General features: G+C 46.0%; 1 protein-coding gene across 2 annotated transcripts in view; it reads right to left on the bottom strand.

The window, feature by feature from the left end:
* The window catches only part of Gja3 (gap junction protein alpha 3), a 29,316-nt gene extending 17,878 nt beyond the window's left edge, over window positions 1-11,438 (bottom strand). For both annotated transcript variants that reach the window (XR_003734615.2, XM_028870422.2), the window contains exon 1: window positions 11,300-11,438. The gene's annotated coding sequence lies outside the window, so the exon portion shown is untranslated. The remainder of the gene's footprint in view (window positions 1-11,299) is intronic.
* Between the last annotated feature and the right edge of the window lie 6,997 nt (window positions 11,439-18,435).

Genomic DNA, 18,435 nt, shown 5'->3' with positions numbered 1-18,435 from the left:
CCAAGCAGAAGGTATTTAAAGCCTTCAAGCTGGGTGTGGTGGCACACTCGTTTAACCCCAGTACTCAAGCTGGGTGTGGTGGCACACTTATTTAGCCCCAGTACTCTAGAGACTTAAGAGAGATGAAAAGTTTCAGACCACCCTGGGATATATGGAGAGACCCTATCTTAAAAAAAAAAAGTCCAAGTTGGGGCTGGAGAGATGGCTCAGCAGTTAAGAGCACTGGCTGCTCTTCCAGAGAGGTCTTGGATTCAATTCCCAGCACCTATATGGCAGCTTACAACTGTTTGTAACTCCAGTTCCAAGGGATCTGACACCTTCACACCAATGCACATAAATTAAAAAAAAAAAAAAGTCCAAGTAAAAATAAAAAAATAATGAAAATTTCAGAGTACCTGGAGATCTTGCAGGGGAAGAGAAGGAAAGTGGCCGCTGGTGTCTGAGTCTGGAGCACACTGACATCAGGAAGACAGCAGGGGACCGCAAGGCAGCTGACCATAAGTCTTCCAGTTTTTAAAAAGATTTATTATTTTATGTGTCTGAGTGTTTTGTATGCATGCATACACATCAAGTGTGTGACTGGTGCCCTTGAAGGTCAGATTTCCTGGGACTGGAGTTACAGATGGTTGTGAGCCCCCATGTGGGTGCTGGGAGTTCAACCTGGCTCCTCTGGGAGAGCAACAGTGTTCTTAACCACTGAGCCTTGGGACATGCAAAATTTACTAAGACTCCAGAATGGTATCAGAGCCAAAAAACTGAATGTGTAGCATTCTTTATTACCTTTTATAATAATATCTTAACTGCTTTTGTTAGTGAGAGGTAATATAATCTGGGGTGGGTTAGGAAAATCAATTTTGTATGAAGTGTGTGTAATGGCATGGAATACCACTCAGTGGAACTTTAAGGGTCCTATAAGACATAGAGTTCTATGTTCCATTAGTAATGTCTGCTGGGGTTTGAAAGATGGAGGGGTGGCTCAGGAAGTAGTTTTTGCTGCACCTGATTTGAGACATCCTCCAAAGGGACCTGGTGGGCTGAACTTGTCACAGATATGATCCAGTGATAAATGGGCTGATCTGATGAACTCTTTATTCATGGAAAATGGAAAGACTTTCCCACTAACTTCTTGTATTCCTTATCTACCCATTTCAAGCGTCACTCTTGAGACAGTATAGTTAGGCTTCCAGACTCTCAGATAAGAAATAGTTTATAAATTGTGTCTACAATATACAGACATCTTTGTCATGATTTCCCAAATTCCACTTTATGGTGACTACCTACATCAATGCGATGTAAATAGTTGGGTACTAGAAGTCATCTAGATAGTTCAAGGCACATGGGAGGATGTGTGTATTGGCAACAATGCACATCTCACATATAGGACTTGAGCATCATGGACTTCAGCAAGGGTGTGTGGGTCCTGGAGCCCCTCCCCAATGACACCCAGAGATGACTATACCAGATATCCAGCACGGGACTCCCAGCCTTGTTCTCCAAATCTGTCTTAACTATTTTTGGCCGTTTATCTCTTCAATATGAAATTTGAACACAGTAGGTCAGTTTCACAAAAAGGCTAACTATGGTATCCAAACGAAACACATTAAATTTGTATTTGAACTGAATTCAGTTCCTTACCCTGTCATTCCTCTGCAGTAAGCACAGCCATTCTATGTCGACACAGACATTCTCTGACAACCACCCCTTGGGCTTTAGACCTTGACCCAGAAGGGCTTGCGTTTATTCTATTGTTGGGTTTATTTCCAGATGCTTGAAAAGTGTTCTACATTTTTTTTTCTTCTAAATAGTTTTAAATTTCTCTGATTGGTTATCATTAGTACTGTTGGTTTGTTTGGGGCAGTGCCGTGGACACAACCCAGAGCTATATGTGTGCCTGGCAAGCACTTTTACGCCCGGCCTGGCTGTTCCTGTTCTATACTAATCTTGTATCTGACAGTCTGTTAGGAATCCACGAACAGAGGTGCCAGGAGATCACTTAGGGTTTGCCATCATTCAACTCACCTGCTATTAAACACAGACTGTTCTTCTCATTCTTCCTGCTGTTTGTTTGATACCACGTTTACCTCTTAGCTCAGACTCGCCTGGAACTTGTGATTCTCCTGCCTCGGTCTTTTCCCTCTTCATTTTTTAAACTATATTTTACCCTTGTATATCTGTGCATCACGTGCATGCTTAGTGCCCAAGGAAGCCAGAAGAGGGTGCTGGATCCCCGGAACTGGAGTTACAGACAGTTGTAAGCTGTCATGTGGGTGCTGGGAATTGAACCTGGGTCTTTGGGAAGAGCAGCCAGTGCTCTGATCTGCTGAGCTGTCTCTCCAGGCCTGTGATTCTGAGTGCTGGAACCAGAGCTGTGAACCACAATATCTAGCTTCCTGTTACTTCTTTTTCATTTGTTTGGTGTTGTTAGCAAGTAGACCAGGTAGCATTGTGGCATCTACACATTTGACTTCACAAATGTTTTTAATGTGTGATTAGTGTTTCAATTATTTTCATCTTTTTTTTTTTTTTTTTTTTTTTTTTAGAGCTGAGGATCGAACCCAGGGCCTTGCACTTGCTAGGCAAGCACTCTACCACTGAGCTGAGCTAAATCCCCAACCCTTCATCATTTTTTTTTGAGACATGGTCTTATGTAGTTCAGGCTGACCTCAAACTCACTATGTAGCTGAGGCTAGCTCTGAACTTCTGATCCTGCTTTTATTTCTAAGTGTTAGGAGCACAGATGTGCACTAGCATTGTTGGTGCACATCTGTCTTTAATTTCACTGTGTGTTCATTTTTATCAGGCTGAAGGAGCTTCTGGTCTTGGCTGGCTACAGGCTCCATGCTTCCCTTTATTCCTACGTCATCACTGAGTACTAAACTTAATACAGCATTTTTTTTTCCTGAATATATTTGAGTTTTAGCTGGTGATCACTGCAAATGTGTCTTCACCAAGGCTTATTTTTAATATCCAAGGACACTCTATATTCTATCATTTTACTTTAGATTTATTTATTCATATCTCAGATGGACTGTTGGAGCCCACGGAGGTTTCCTAGTGGCTTTACCCAGTAGGACTGTGTAAGAGGATGATTAGGCCACTAGCCTGGGTACCAGGTGTTTGGAAGGGTCTACACTTGGCTGTATCTAACAAGGGGGAAGTCTTTTGCTCCTCCTCTTGGCATTGACATAAAAATCCCTTTTGAATAAAGTTCTGGGCTGGTGGGTTTTGACCCAGGCCCTCCCGAGGCTATCTTGTGTTTCTGTCTGTCTCTCTCCTCTAAATTTCTATCTATATATTCCTCACTTCTCCCTACTCAAGAGTGCCCTGGTCATAAAAGTGGGGGCTGGTCCCCCACAGTGGACCACTGTTTGCACTATTGGTATATTTTGGCATATAAGTTAATAAGCTGGAGAGATTAAGTTCTCTGAATTATCTCATATAAGAAAGTCTCTTACGGGAGTTTGGGACTAATGTCTTTTCCTGAGGAGGTGGCGGAAGATCTGGATAGATCCCGCTTCATTAATAGCTCTTGATATGTGTAAGTTTGCATTTTCTTTTTCTTTTTGGTTTTCAAGACAGTTTCTCTGTGTAACAGCTCTAGATGTCCTGGAACTTTCTTTGTAGCCCAGGCTGGCCTTGAGCTCACAGAGATCCACCTGCCTCTGCCTCCCGAGTGCTGGGATTAAAGGCGTGTGCCATCAATGCCCAGCAAGTTTGCTATTTCTTGAGTTAATTTTGTCTTTCAGAAAAATCTCTACTTCCTGTGCATTTAAAATTTATTAACAAATTATTTGTAACATTAGCTTATGATTTCTAAACTCAATGGTGGCCAGCCATGGTGGAGTACGCCTTTAATCCCAGCACTCAGGAGACAGGCAGGTGGATGTCTGTGAGTTATATAGCAGGTTCCAAGCCAGTGAAGGTTACATAGTGAGATCCTGTCTCAAAACAAAACAAAACAAAAAACAACAACAACAACAAAAAAAACCCAAACAAACAAACAAAACAAACTACCAGGCTGGACGGTGGGGGTGCACACCTTTAATCCCAGCACTTGGGAGGCAGAGGCAGGCAGACTTCTGGATACCAGCCTGGTCTACAAAGATAATTCCAGAACAGCCAGGACTACACAGAGAAACCCTGTCTCAATAAACCAAACCAACCAACCAAAAAAACCAACCACCAAAAAACAACCAACATCAACAACAAGAAAAAACTAAACTCAATGGTACTTGTACTGAGGTTCATATTTTAAAATGCTATGTCTTTCAGAAGTTTTATTTTGGCTTTGTTTTCTTTTTTAGAACCAACTTTGGTATCCTTAAAAAGAATGAGTAGTGAATAGATGACAATGTTAGTATTTACCAATATTACTGTAGAATATCTACCAAAGGACATTCTTTATTTTAGTGTAAATGTGTTTATTTATTTGTTCCAGTGGTTTCTAGCCCTTATTTTAAGTGAAAAAAAAATGCATGTTTTTATCAAATTTGTACTTTTTTTTAAACATTTTTTTTTAAATTATGTGTCTCTGTGTGTATATGTGTATGAGTACAGGTGTGTGGGCACCAGAAGAGGGCTTCAAATCCCCTGGAACTGGAGTTACAGGTAGCTGTGCCTGGCATGGGTGCTGGGAACTGAACTCTGGTCCTCCAAAGAAGCAGTACAAGCTCTTAAAACACTGAGCCATCCTTCCTGCCCCTTAATGTAGCCCCTGAAGGCCTTGAACTTGTGTCAATGCTCTGGCTTCCTGAGTGCTGCCACTCCTGGGTTTTTACTTGACTTCCAAACACTCCCACACTCTTCAGAGAAAGGCCACTCTCTCCCGGAATTCACGATGTACTGAAATCATAAACAGTTCTTTCTCCACGTCTCTTTTAGTAGCTCCCAAGCACTGTCAGAATATCATCCTAATGTCCAAGGGTAAAGCTCCAGAAAGAGAAGACTATCTTTAAATCATATTTTTAAAATTCATGCTATATACAGTTCGCCTCCTTCCACCTCATGGTGGCGATCATACTCGGGTCAAGTGTACACCAGCTAAGCACTCAACCATTGAGCGCAATCCTGGTCCTGAAGCCATTGCTTATGAAATAAGAATGCACAGGAAGCACCTGTGACAGTGTGACTGTGTTCTCATCTTGCATCCTGCCACGTGGGGCTCTTGCTCATTTATGAAGGCCTGGGGAGTTGATGCTCTAGTGGACACCCAGCTACCTACAGGAATCATGGGATGACACATCACCTCTCAGAGGGAACCATGAACTACTTTTCTTTTTTGAGCTATGGGGATGTAAAGGCCTAGTGAGAACTGCTTTCAATCTTATTTATGTGCGCGCGCGCGCGTGTGCATGTGTGTGTGTGTGTGTGTGTGTGTGTGTGTGTATGTGTCCCAGAGGACAGCCTTGGGTGTCACTCCTTTGGAGACAAGAGTCTCTCCCTGGTGCCCAGGAAGGAGGCTAGACTGGCTGGCCAGCAAGTCTCGGGTATCCTCCTGTCTCTGTCCACAGTTAGGATGTCAAGTGTGTGCCACCATGTTGGACACTTTTTAATTTTTTTTTTTTTTGGTGTTTAGTGTATGCCTTTATGTGAGGGGGTGGACACACATCAGTGCATGATGTACACACAGAGAGGATGTGGTTCTTGTTTTGTCATGCTCCCCTTTACTCCCTTGAGACAGGGTCTCTCTCTGAACCTGGAGCAAGCCCCATGGATTCTCTGGCCACACCTAGCTTCTTATGTGGCTGCTGGGGACTGAACTCTGCTTCTCATGCTTGCACAGCAAATGCTTTTCCCGGCTGAGCTACCGCTCCAGGCTCTTGCCTGGCTCTTTTACACAGGGCCCAGGTACTACGGCAAGCACTTGACTGGATGATCTCTCCAGCCTTCGTTTTACTTTTTGAGACAAGGTCTTACTGTGCTATTTAGTCTGTGTTGTGGAATATTATTTTAAGGTGTGTTGCTTTTATTTATGTTGCATATGTTTAACTCTGTGAAGCTGTGTTACTGTGCCTGTCTAAAACACCTGATGGTCTAATAAACAGCTGAACGGCCAATGGCAAGGCAGGAGAAAGGACAGACGGGGCTGGCAGGCAGAGAGAATAAATAGAAGGGGAAATCTGGGAGAGGGGAAATGAGGAGGAGGGACTCCAGGGGCCAGCCACACAGCTACAAAGCAAGTCACACGGAGTAAAAGTGAAAGTAAGATTTACAGGAGAAGGGAAAGGAAAAAGCCCAGAGGCAAAAGGTGGATGGGATAATTTAAGCTAAGGAAAGCTGGCCAGAAACAAGCCAAGCTAAGGCCAGGTATTCATAAGTAAGAATAAGCCTCCATGTGTGATTTATCTGGGAGCTGGGTGGTGGGTCCCCCAAAAGAGTAATAAAAAAGCCAACAAGTCTGGCTTTGAACTCCTGTGCTGGTGCGGTCTTGCACCTCAACCTCCCCAGTAGCTGGGGCTGCAAGGGCACCATCACCACACCTGGCTACAGTGAGAGCTAATTTCAATTTGTAAGGAATGGAAATGTGTGCTCATTTAAATATAAAGGTCTTGGGGCTGGAGAGATGGCTCAGTGGTTAACTACTTGTTGCTCTGCAGGGGAAGGGGGATTGGTTCTTAGCACCCACAGGGTGGCTCACAACCATCCATAATTCCAATTCCAAGGCATCTGATGCCCTCTTCTGAGCTCCAAGTGCACCAGGCATGCATGTATAATGCACACATATATACATTCAGGTAAAGCATGCACACACATTTAAAAAAATCTAAAAAATGTTTAAAAACAAAGGTCTTCACTGCTTTGTATGGAAGAAGGGCAAGTTAACAATACATTTACGTTTTTATTAAATTCTTTCTTCTTTGGATACTTGAACAAAATAAATATTCTCTCTGGAAATAAGACTTGAGTGGCCCTTTCTGCTGTGGGATGTCTTTCTGTACGCTGTGAATATGTGTTGCTCTGATTGGTTGATAAATAAAGCAGCATTGGCCTATGGCAGGGCAGGACAAGGTTAGGCGGTACATTCAAACTGAAGACTAGACAAATAAGGGTGGAGTTGGGGGAGAAGCTAGCCCGCCACCCAAGGAGCAACAAGATGCCAGCCGACCGGTACTATAGATCAATAGAAATGGGCTGAGTTAAGTTGTAAGAGCTAGCTAGTGAGAAGTCTGAGCCAATAGGCCTCGGACTTGGTAATTAATATAAGCCTCTGTGTGATTATTTTCTAAGTGGCTGCCGTGTGGGGCTGGGCAGGACCGGAGAAACATGGGACCGTGGGACCGGGTGGGACTGAGACATTTACAGCTACACCGTTCTGTGGAGTTCTAACATCTACAGAAAGCTAGCAACTGGACGAACCTCAGGATGTCACAGGGAGATGGTGACAGGTTCCAAGGCCTCCATGCCACACCAGATCCTTTGCTGTCCAGGGCTCCCCTCTTTTGCCCTGTCCAGCTCTCTGGCTTCCTCTGCGGGTTACTGAATGGCGTGGCAAGTCTTTTGAATGACTTCTGTGAAGGAGCCACAGTAGAATTGTCACTTCCCAAAACAGTTAATAAACATCACTTGTTAATGAACTCACTTCAGCTTCTTCCCCCAAGCATAATAACTAAACGATGAAAAAGTGACTACCTCCAAGTGAGATGGGACTTACCAACACTCTACTTTCTAAAGGACGGTTTAGGCAAAGTATATTGCAGTAAAAGAAATTATCGGGGGCTGGAGAGATGGCTCAGCAGTTAAGAGCACTGGGTGCTCTTCCAGAGGCCCTGGGTTCAATTCCCATCACCCACACGGCAGCTCACAACTGTAACTCCAGTTTCAGGGCTTCTGACACCTCCACATAGATATACACGTAGGCAAAGTATCAATGGACATAAAATAAAAATAAATTATATAAAAAAGGAATTGTGGGATGCTTTACCATACTAGAGATCTCAACAGGCTCTTGGTATGCCTAAAACGCCTAAGTCAGGCAGCCTGAGTAGCTTTTCTAGCTCCGGCCCTGTAAACACAGTTAAAAAGTAATTTCCCTGTATAGACTGAGTGATGTCATCACTCACTGTACCTGGTATAGGGAAACAGCCCTGTGGCACTAAGAACCCCTGGGACGTGTCAGGTTTATCTTCTTTATTTACAGACCCGGAAGTGGAAGCCCCGAGAGTCCTGAGATTTGCCTTACACTGCACAGCCCATAGTGCCAATGCCAGCAAGGAACCTCACTTGCCACTCTGTCACATTCCCCTGGCACATGCCTTCAAGGGGGTAAGCAGCAGGCACACTGCTCAGGTTCCAGCAGCTGCCCTTTGCATCAAATCACATTCTACACGCTTCAACAAGTATGTTAAGACAGACAGGTCACATTGTAAGCTTTTGTCGATGAAGAGTGGCTAAAGGAGCATTTCCAGCTTCCATCAACAGTCCCAGGGGCTGGTGGGAGGATGGCTCAGCAGGTAGAACACTTGCTGAACAAGCCTGGCCACCCACAGTCAACCGCTGCACTCCGCATAAAGTCAGAAGAACAGAACCAACTCTCCAGGCTCCCCTCTCACTCCACATGTGCTGTGATTCATGCCTGAGCCCAAACACACACATCTGCACGCTCCCTAAAAGGCATTAAGGACAGTCCAGTGACCTCGTTCATCACATCACTGGAAACATCATTTTAAATGCAAATATTTCTACTCTTAGCAAACAAACCCCATACCTCCATAGCTGTGGAATGTTATTTTCCACTTTTTAATGAACAGAAACTGTATGGTCAAAAGGTTTTCAGCTTAAATTGGCAGGGAACTCATTAGGGAACTTAGGCTGTCTTCAGACCCATGACAATCCTCCTGCCTCATCTTCCCACGTGCTGGAATTATAAGGCATGAGGCACTATGCCCAGCTAAAGATTCATTTTTAAATTAACAAGAAATAGATTTTTCATGAATAAGGCTAGAACTAATTTATGGAGACAGTGGGGTGGCCAGAAGAAAAAAAATAAGCAATTTTCACAGCTAGTACCGTTAGTTTGTAAATGGTTTAAATAAACCACTAATTCTTCAAATAAAAGAATGAAGTGCACGAACCAGGCATGGTGGCACAGGCCTTTAATCCAGCACTCAGAAAGTTAAAGCAGGCAGATCTCTCTTAGTTTGGAGTCAGCCTTGTCTACACAGAGAGTTCTAGGCAAGCCAGGGCTACATAGTGAGACTCAGTCCCCCAAAAACAAAACAAAAACGAAGAATAATGTGCACAAGTATAAAAACAAATCTCTGCAACTATCCACACCTTTGAAGCTGTTGCAGTTAAAAAAAAAAAAAAAAAGCCAGCTGCAGATTGCTAATCTAATTACCACGAGGGAAAATTTCCCACCCCAAAACAATGACAATTTAGACGAAACTTTGTTTTCTTGCCTTTATACTTTATACTGAAAGCACAGACAAACTGTTTTCATAGACACACATGTGTTTCTATGACCCCATGAACAATAGTGGATGCCTTTCTCTCTCCAGGAAGCATGAAATCTCTCCTGTGTGCAGAACGGAGCTATATGTACTGTGAGCATTCAAATAAAAACAAGAATGTGTTCCTCACCTCGGGAGACAGGTTTGCAGACTATGGAAGAGGAAAATGGGTAGAAGTATATGCCCTGACTGCCTAGTCCCAGGGACCAGTAGAGCAATCCAGAGGGCCGGACAGACAAGGGTGCGTCGAACACCAGCTGAGCTTGGCTGGTTTCTTCACACTCATATCCTGGGGCCAGGCTTTCTGCACAGGTGAGAATCTTCCCAGGCCTTTCAGCCCTCATATGTGCTGGTAAGTTACGAAAGTATGTGTTTATTAAAGTACTGTAGGACTGGGAAACGGTGAAGGTAGATCCTGTGGCTGTGTGTGTGTGTCCTAGGTACTGTTAGGCATGTGTTCAAGCAATGGAGGCTGTAGTCCCAATCTTCCACACGAGCCAGGCAGCCCACAGCAGCCATGAGACAGTTTCAAACCCATCCTGTCATTCAACTATGAAAAACGAACACAAGAACCTAAAGCATCAGTATCGTTCAGGGAAACTGGGCAAAATTCTCTCCTCATTGGCGAAGAGTTAACTTTTATTTCCTCCCATTTTTAAACGGGACCGCTTTCAGCCATGTGCTAGTCAGCCAAGTGCACTGTCTGTCCCCATGGGACCGTGTGTGTGTGTGTGTGTGTGTGTGTGTGTGTGTGTGTGTGTGTACCGCTTCACACTATGGGGCAGAGCACTGTCCTCATTTGATGCTTATCTCAACAGAGGCCAAACTGCTGAGCCAGGCGCGTTTGTGCCAAGCTAGCTCATTTCTACTTTGAACACACTGATATTTAGAAAAGTCCCTCCCTTACTCCACTTTAATCGCTCCATGTTTGTCTTGCAATATATTTCACGGCACCACAGATGGGCAGTCCGGGAAGTGATGCACACATTACAAATCGCTGTAGTTTTTAATTCTAAGGGAGAGCCAGTGCACAATCCCCTTCCTGGTTGTTTTATACAGCTGCTGTTCGATGGCACATTTTGGAGGCATCTTGACAAAATGAAAATTGGAGTGCTGAAGTCCCTTTCACAAATATTCAGGAACCAAGACGGCTGACCAGGAGGGTGAATTCCTGCCACCAGTGTGACGAGTGGACAGAAAACAAACAGCTGCCCAGCCGCTGCCACTACAAGTCTCTTAATTAAAGGATTCTTGTAGAACGCAGCTAAGTGCACGCTTCTGAATATGTACATTCTTTACACGTGCGCATCAGCACGTGCGCACAGATCAAGAAGCTGGGTACAGATCAAGATACTAATAACTAAGGTATTTAAGAAAAATAAACTTCAGAAAGTTTCTTAGAAGGAAGGTGAGGCCACCTTGTTTCTCTCCAATCCAAACACTACGAATGCACAGGGGCACTTGCAGGCCACTGCCTGCAGCTGGGGTGGCTTGCTAACATGACCTTAGGATCCCTGCTGTTGGGGGCAGCCTTGCTTTCCCCAATCCAAGGGCATACTATCTCTAGGAAAACCATCTCTACCGAGCCTTGGTCATCCATCAAGGAGAGCAGACGCTCCGCCCAGGTCTTTAGGAGCCTAGCAGGAAGAGCAATCATTCCCAAAGTTTATCAAAGTCTCCCGAGGCTCAGCTCCCTACCCCTACGGCGCTCCGCAACTATCCTAAGGATCACTAAAGCCTCCCAGGATCTGAGCGCCACCCGGCCTGGCCCAGGGGTGGCAGCGCCTTGTCCGGCCGCCCCGGGTGCTGTGGGTCCCGAGTGTGGCCCTGGGGCGCCCAGTCCATCTTACCCCGCTCTGCCGCGGCGGCACCGGCGCTCCTCGCCCAGCGGGGCTCGGCCTGCTCTGAAAAGGAGGCTCCCTCTTCACTCGTGCGGCGCCCCTTCCCACGAGCGCCCCGCGCCAGGGTCCGGCCTCTCCGCCCCGGCCGCCATCCCCACCGCCGCGGTACGCGCGGCACTTGGCGCGCCCCAAGCTGCGGCCCCGCCGCCCGCCACGCCCTCGCCACCTCCCACCCGGGCCGGCCGCGCCTCCCCGCTGGGGCCTCGCGCAGGCCACGCCCCCACGCGCCCCTCTCCATGTCCTCTCCTGGAGAGCGGGGCACCTGCGCCCTCTTCGCGCGCCCGCATCCTCCGGCGACACCTGCACCCCACTGCGCACCACGCGCACTTCTCGCCCGGGCTCCCGCAGCTTGGCCGATCCGCGGGAGGAATAGGACGGGGCTCCCTGCCGCAAGCACCCCACGACCGGGTCATGGAGGGCTGGAGTGGAGAGCCCGGTAGAGGCAACGACCTGTTGCCGGGGTGGTCTGGGCGCTGCGCGCGTGGGCGTCGGGCGGGCGCGTCGGGCGCGCCCGAGTGTCGCCGCCTGGGGATGCAGGCTTGTTCCCGGTGTGAGCCCCGGCCGGAATCCCTTCTCGGCCAGGCGGGTAGAGATGCCCCCGCGGGCAACAAGCTATAAATAGCGGCCGCCAGCCTGCTTCCAGGAGGACCCAAATTAGCAGACAGCTCCACAGGATTCTAATTTTTTCAAATAACTTGTTCCAAGGCGCTTGAGACTTGGCATGGCCTGAAGTGTTGGGGAAGATGTCCCTGCGGGCAACTTGTTCCAGCTGGTCTTGGGGATGAGATGCCAGAATGTGGTCCATCTAGCCTGTCCGTAACGGGGTGAGGCTTTTAATATGTCCAACCCTCAGGATTTCTCTCTTTGAGAGTCATAGGACAGAAGGCCAGAGAGCAGGACAGAATCCCAACCCTGTCTATTGTCTCAATATCCGATAGGTCTCGTGTTCCGTCTGGCTCCCTAAGGTCTAGCAGGGGGATTGGACAGCAAAGACAATCATTAATAAATGATAGTTCACTGAATTTTCGTGACAATTTTGAAAGTTGATACCAGCATTCCCTTTATGATTGATGGATTTCTTTCAGGAATGAGGCCAAAATTCTGGTTGTTTTACGGTCCCCTTGAAGCCTCTATTGCGTGACTCAAGTTTGACTCTGCTGGGATTAGCAACCAGCCCACTTTGACGAAGTCACTCATTCTGTTCAGACCAGAATTTGAGCGTATTCCAAAGAGAAAGAAAACAAAGCCTGTAAAGACATGCGAAGCCTTTCTCCTGTCGTGGAGCTGTTTGCGGTTTTATTTTATTTCGTTTGTTTCTTAGACAGGGTCTCCTCTAGCACGACCTGGCTGTGACCAGACCCTCCTGCAGACACATGTGCTGTGACTGCAGGTCTGCACTGCACATCTGCCTCAGTTCTTTTTAAATCCAGAAATACTATTCTAGACACTTTTGTTTTCCCGTTTGTTTTTATTCTCCTCGAGAAGTACCAGAATGTACTCCCCCGAAGCATCAGAAGTATTAAAAGACTTGCCCCCCCCCCACGCTCTAGTATTGTATAGGTAAAGTCAGAAGTATAATACAATGATGATTTACAACTTTTCACTAGAAATAAATTTAAAATGTATAACTCCAACCAACATTTGCACACCCATTTCATAACGTTATTCAACAGCTAAAAAGTAAAAGCAATCCAAGTGTCCCCGGAAGGATGGATGGAGTCACAGATGAGGCTTATACATGCTGTAGAATATTGTTTGACCTTAAAGAGAAAGGAGCATGAATGTCAGTTACAATAGTAATAAATACAGAGTGATTTAATTTATGAGAAGTTTATGTTGTCAAATTAAAGCCAGGCAAATATTTATACTTCAGCATTTGAGAAGGCGAGGTCAGTTTGGTGGGACTATGGGGCCACCTTGAGGCATAGTTGGAGACTTTGTTTAAAAAACAAAAGGAACTTAAGGTGGTATGGAAGTACACACCTGTCGTCCTGGCACTTGAAAAGTGGGGGCAGAAGGAGCAGGAGTTTAAGGCTAGCCTGGGCTGCCTGAGATCCTGTCTCAATAAGAAAAGTATTAAGTTCATTGAGACAGAAAGTGAAATGGTGGTTGTCAGGACCCACGGAGCGGAGGATGGGGCGGGAGAGGTGGGTATGGAGTTTCAGTTTGGGGACAAGAGCTCTAGAAACAGATGGGTGGCACTTTTACAGCAGTGTGGGTGTGCATAAAGCCACAGGAACTGTGGCCTTAACATGAGAAAGATGATCCATTATAAATGGCATCTATTTATTACCGTGAACATTTTAAAAGATATATATGCAAAGACCAGAAGGACTAAGGAGACAGTGGCTCCTTACACCTGTCCTAGTACACATTTTCTAGGTGACAGCTCACACGCTAACTATATGGTTTAATCTTTAGTTGTAGAAGTTTGCTTCTTGTTTGATTTTTAACAAAGGCTGTATTTAGGGTAATTTGAGGAGTAAATATATAAATATTCATACATAAGCCAAACTAACTAGACAGGAATTCTCAGTTGGGCCACATTTCCATGTTCTAGCAACATTTCTAGTGCAGAAAATACACGGTGTGGCTCTTTCCCAGAACTTGATGCTGAGAGAGCTTCTCCCCATTAGCCACCAGAGTGAAAATGTGTTGGTATGTAGCGTCCCCTGGTGGTCAGGACAGTAATTGCTTCTCTGAGCGAACCAGGGCTTGGTGTGTCTGATGAAAATTCAACCCCTATTTGTCAGCTGCGTCTGTTTTTTCTCAGTGTGACAGCTCAGAGTAATACAGCAATCTTGTGTTTGATCTTATAGGACAGAATTTAATGGGTCTTTTCTTTAAGCACCGGAAGTTTATGGTGTGTGAAACCTTCTACTTGAGTTTGTTTACAAGCAGGGTAGGCAGCTCTGTTCATTAGCTGCTTACACTAGTTGACAGTGCACGGTGTCTCGTTACTTTGTGGGATAGAAATGCCTGCCTGTAGTAGCACATCTGTAGCCAGTCCAGTTATTTATTGAACATCTGCTCACACAAGGCTTGGGCTGGTGTTGGGGGAGGTGAAGATTCCACATTCTGTGCTCAAAGCATCCATTGTGCCGAGCTGTGGCAATCTCTGTCCGCCGACTGATGGACGTCTGTTTATTCCGGATAATTACAGACTGTGAATTCACAGGCACATATAAGTCTTGATGAGACAATGGTAGTCAAAGCAGGCCTGGTGGCACAAGCCTTAGTACTTGGAAAGCTGAGGCAGAAGGATTACTGTGAGTTTGAAACCAACCCAGGCAAGATCCTGTCTCAATGGAAAAAAGAAAAGGAAATAAAAAGAAAAGAAAGGAAAAAGACAAAAGCCCTGCTTCTGGCCTCCAGCACATTACATACTTAGGACATGTGTATAGAACACGGCGACCGTGGCAGGAGCAGGTTAAATCACTGTGCTGTAGGCGCAGAGACGCTCTCAAGAGGCGGTGTCCTGGTCTGGATTCCCTTGGGTTCAGTCTCCAGCACTATGAAAACAAGACAGAGACATCACTGTGACTGTGTTGATTCTCCTGCTCTACTTCCCAATGGCCAGGATTCCAGGCATAAGCCACCAGTCCTGGCCCAAATGTGGAGTTAGTGATGGGCGTGGGATGGATGTTTGGGATTAGCCAGGGGCATCAGGAGAGCCCATGGCTGAACGCTGGAGGCGTCTTGTTGGTTTTGCTTAGTTTAGATTTTTTTTGGGGGGGTGGTTTTCGAGACAGGGTTTCTCTGTGTAGCTTTGCGCCCGCCTTTCCTGGGACTCATTTGGTAGTCCAGGCTGGCCTCGAACTCATAGAGATCTGCCTGCCTCTGCCTCCCGAGTGCTGGGATTAAAGGCGTGCGCCACCACCGCCCGGCTAGTTTAGATTTTTAACACAGGATCTCACTGTGTAGATCAGGCTGCCCCCAAACTTGAGGTGATCACATGCCTCTGTTCCAAGTTCATGTTCCTCCTCTGGTGGCTTCCTAAGTGTTCTTGCCTCTATGGTATGATGGCTTGTGTCACCAGATTCTGCCAGCAACACTATCACTAGATGTGGCCTCTATACCTTTGATTCTTGTTATCTTGTGTACATTTGTTCTTGTTATCTGCCCTGTTTGTGGCACCACATGCTGGGCATTAGGAACCAGTGTTCCTGCAAGACTCTGAAACTCTTTCTTAATTGGCACTTCTTTTTTTTTTTTTTTTTTTTTTTTTTTGGTTTTTCTAGACAGGGTTTCTCTGTGTAGCTTTGCACCTTTTCCTGGAACTCACTTGGTAGCCCAGGCTGGCCTCGAACTCACAGAGATCCGCCTGCCTCTGCCTCCCGAGTGCTGGGATTAAAGGCATGCGCCACCACCGCCTGGCTTAATTGGCACTTCTTAATTGCTAGGCACGAAACTTGGGTCCTCTAGAAGGAGAGCAAGTAGTCTTCCCTGCCTCCCCCAGCCCCAGGAAGGGCTTATCCAGCCAGTGTACCAGAGCATAAAGAATGGAAAGAATGAACTGGCCCAGACTGGTTTGGGGTGCATGCCCAATAAGAGAAACTGTGCCCTCAGGTGGACTTGTAGGGAGACTCCCCTACTTACCACCTTCTGCCAAGACATAATTGGGCAGGCATATGACTAAAACCAGGTGAATTATGGGAAGGGACACATGCGATAGAACAATTATATGGTCTAATCTGCTACCCAAACCACCCCCAAACCACCCCCTTAGTAACCAGCCCCTCCTCCTCCTGAACGCCCAGCAGCAGTGCCAACCAATGACACCTCAGCTCCTGTGCTCTGGGACTCTTTGCAGTTATGCTAAGCTGTCCTCTATCTTTGCTTCAAATACCCTTTCCTTACTTCTGCAAGTCTATGTAGGTTTTCATTTGGATTCTTTGAACAAGAAGAATGGACATACCAGATCCCACCTGTGGTGGTATTGTATTCCCCAAAATATTGTGTACCCTAATAAATTTATCTGGGGTCAGGGAACAGACAGCCACTAGAGACAGAGGCTAGAAAATGGTGGCACTCACGCCTTTAATCCTAGCATTCCAGAGACAGAAATCCCTCTGGATCTTTATGAGTTCAAGGCCACATTGGAAACGGCCAGGCATGGTGACACATCCCAGGGAGTGAACCTTTAATCCCAGGGAGTGGTGGTAGAAGGCAGAAAGGTATATAAGGCGTGAGGACCAGAAACTAGAAGTATTTGGCTGGTTAAGCTTTTAGGTTTTGAGCAGCACAGTTCAGCTGAGAACCATTTGGATATGGGGACACAGAGGCTTCCAGTCTGAGGAAACAAGATCAGCTGAGAAGTTGGCCAGGTGAGGTTAGCTATGGCTTGTTCTGTCTCTCTGACCATTCAGCATTTCACCCCATTACCTGGCCCGGATTTGCTTTTATTAATAAGAACTTTTAAGATTCATACTACATCCCACCCCATTTTGGCTGCACCAACAGGGGACAAGAACACCCATCTTTTCCCATCTTGCTGCTAAAAATGTCCCTCCCAACTCTCTACCTTTTCATTTTGATGTCTGTGGCTGACCTCAGACTGAAGTTACCTGTGTGGTTGGAGAGCCGTAGGCTGCAGCCTCTCCACTCCCCTGCTTGGCCAGTGAGCAGCAGCTGTTACGTGTGTGGGGGCAGTCAGGACCCAGAACATTCCTGGAGAAAAGTGGGCAGCTGTGGCTGGACTCCCTGAGCCAGCCAGAGAGCAAAAAAGGGAGCAAAACAAGATGCAGGGTTAAATTCCCTACAGTCTCTGCCTTCTACCGTTGTCTCTTCTGTCTGGTCTAATCTCAAACTATTGCAGCCACCTGAGGCTTTTGTAAGTTTTTTTTTCTTCTCTCCTGCTTTCCTTTCTCTACATTTCCTCTTGGTCTCAAATGGATCTGGGTTAATTCTGCTTTACTATTCCTGAAATCAAAGTACTGAGTTTCCACATCCCTCTGGGATTGTTTCTGCTCTCTTGAGCAGAACCTAATTTGGCTGAAATTCGGATTATAAGAAAATGTCCCCAGAGATGGGTTCCTTGACATTTTAGCCAATCCTAAATGTCAGCCCTAAATAATACCTGTGCATGATAGCATGTGGAGCAATAAAGAAGTCATGAGTTTGGAAGGGAATAGTGAGGAGATGGAGGAGGAGAGGAAGATAGGAATGATGAAAATCCAGTACTCATTTGAAACTATTAAAAATGTTTAAATAAAATCAATTTTCTCCCCTTTAAATTTTCTTCAGCTCTCTCTTTAATCTCACATGTATCTAAGTTGTAAGATGTCTACATTCAAACATTAAGAACATGATTATTCCCCCCTTGGTTTTTCAAGACAGTGTTTCTCTGTGTAGCCCCGAAACTCTCCCTGCAGGCCAAGCTGCCCTCGAATTCAGAACTCAGGGATCAGCCTGCCTTGAGTGCTGGGATCAAAGGTGTGTACCACCATTGCCCAGCAAGAGTGCAGGATTTTTCCTCGAGTGGTTTATATGCTTGCTTATGGAGGTGAGCAGTGAATGAAAGGTAAAGAAACAGACACAAGGTAAATGGAAGAGGGGGGACCACGGGTACTAATCTAGTCAATGTTCAGAACACACTCACGCAGCAAGCCTGATAAATCCAACAGTGCAAACAGGAATCCCCGAAACAAGGTACATTCCCTTCCCCATCCTCCACCCCCATATCTTCTAATATTGTTTCTGCTGTCCAGACCAAAAACGTTTTAAAGTCCTGCCCCTCCCCCCCCCCGACTCTCCTTCCTTCTCTTGATTTTTCTCTGATCTCACCTGAATCTGAGTGAGACCAGCACATACTTGCAAGAACTAACCAAGGTAGCAGGCAGTCTTGGACAATAAGTTGTCTTAATGAAAGAGAATGGAAACCCAGAAATCCTTATAAACTCTTGTGTTGCTGGCCACACGGAACCTCTGTGAGGTAAAAGGGAAAACCAACCCTACCTCTGACCCTGTTGCTGAAGAAAACCAAACTGCTCCTGCCCATGGTAGCTTCAGATGAGCGTGGCCTGAACAGCATCTAGCTGGAGATCAAACATTTCCAGCCTTTCTGTTTATATAAAAAAGAAACA

Source organism: Peromyscus leucopus, chromosome 9 (assembly GCF_004664715.2).
Source record: "Peromyscus leucopus breed LL Stock chromosome 9, UCI_PerLeu_2.1, whole genome shotgun sequence".
NCBI lineage: Eukaryota > Metazoa > Chordata > Mammalia > Rodentia > Cricetidae > Peromyscus > Peromyscus leucopus.
The sequence above is the reverse complement of the archived record's forward strand: the minus strand, read 5'-3'. Positions and strand labels throughout refer to the sequence as shown.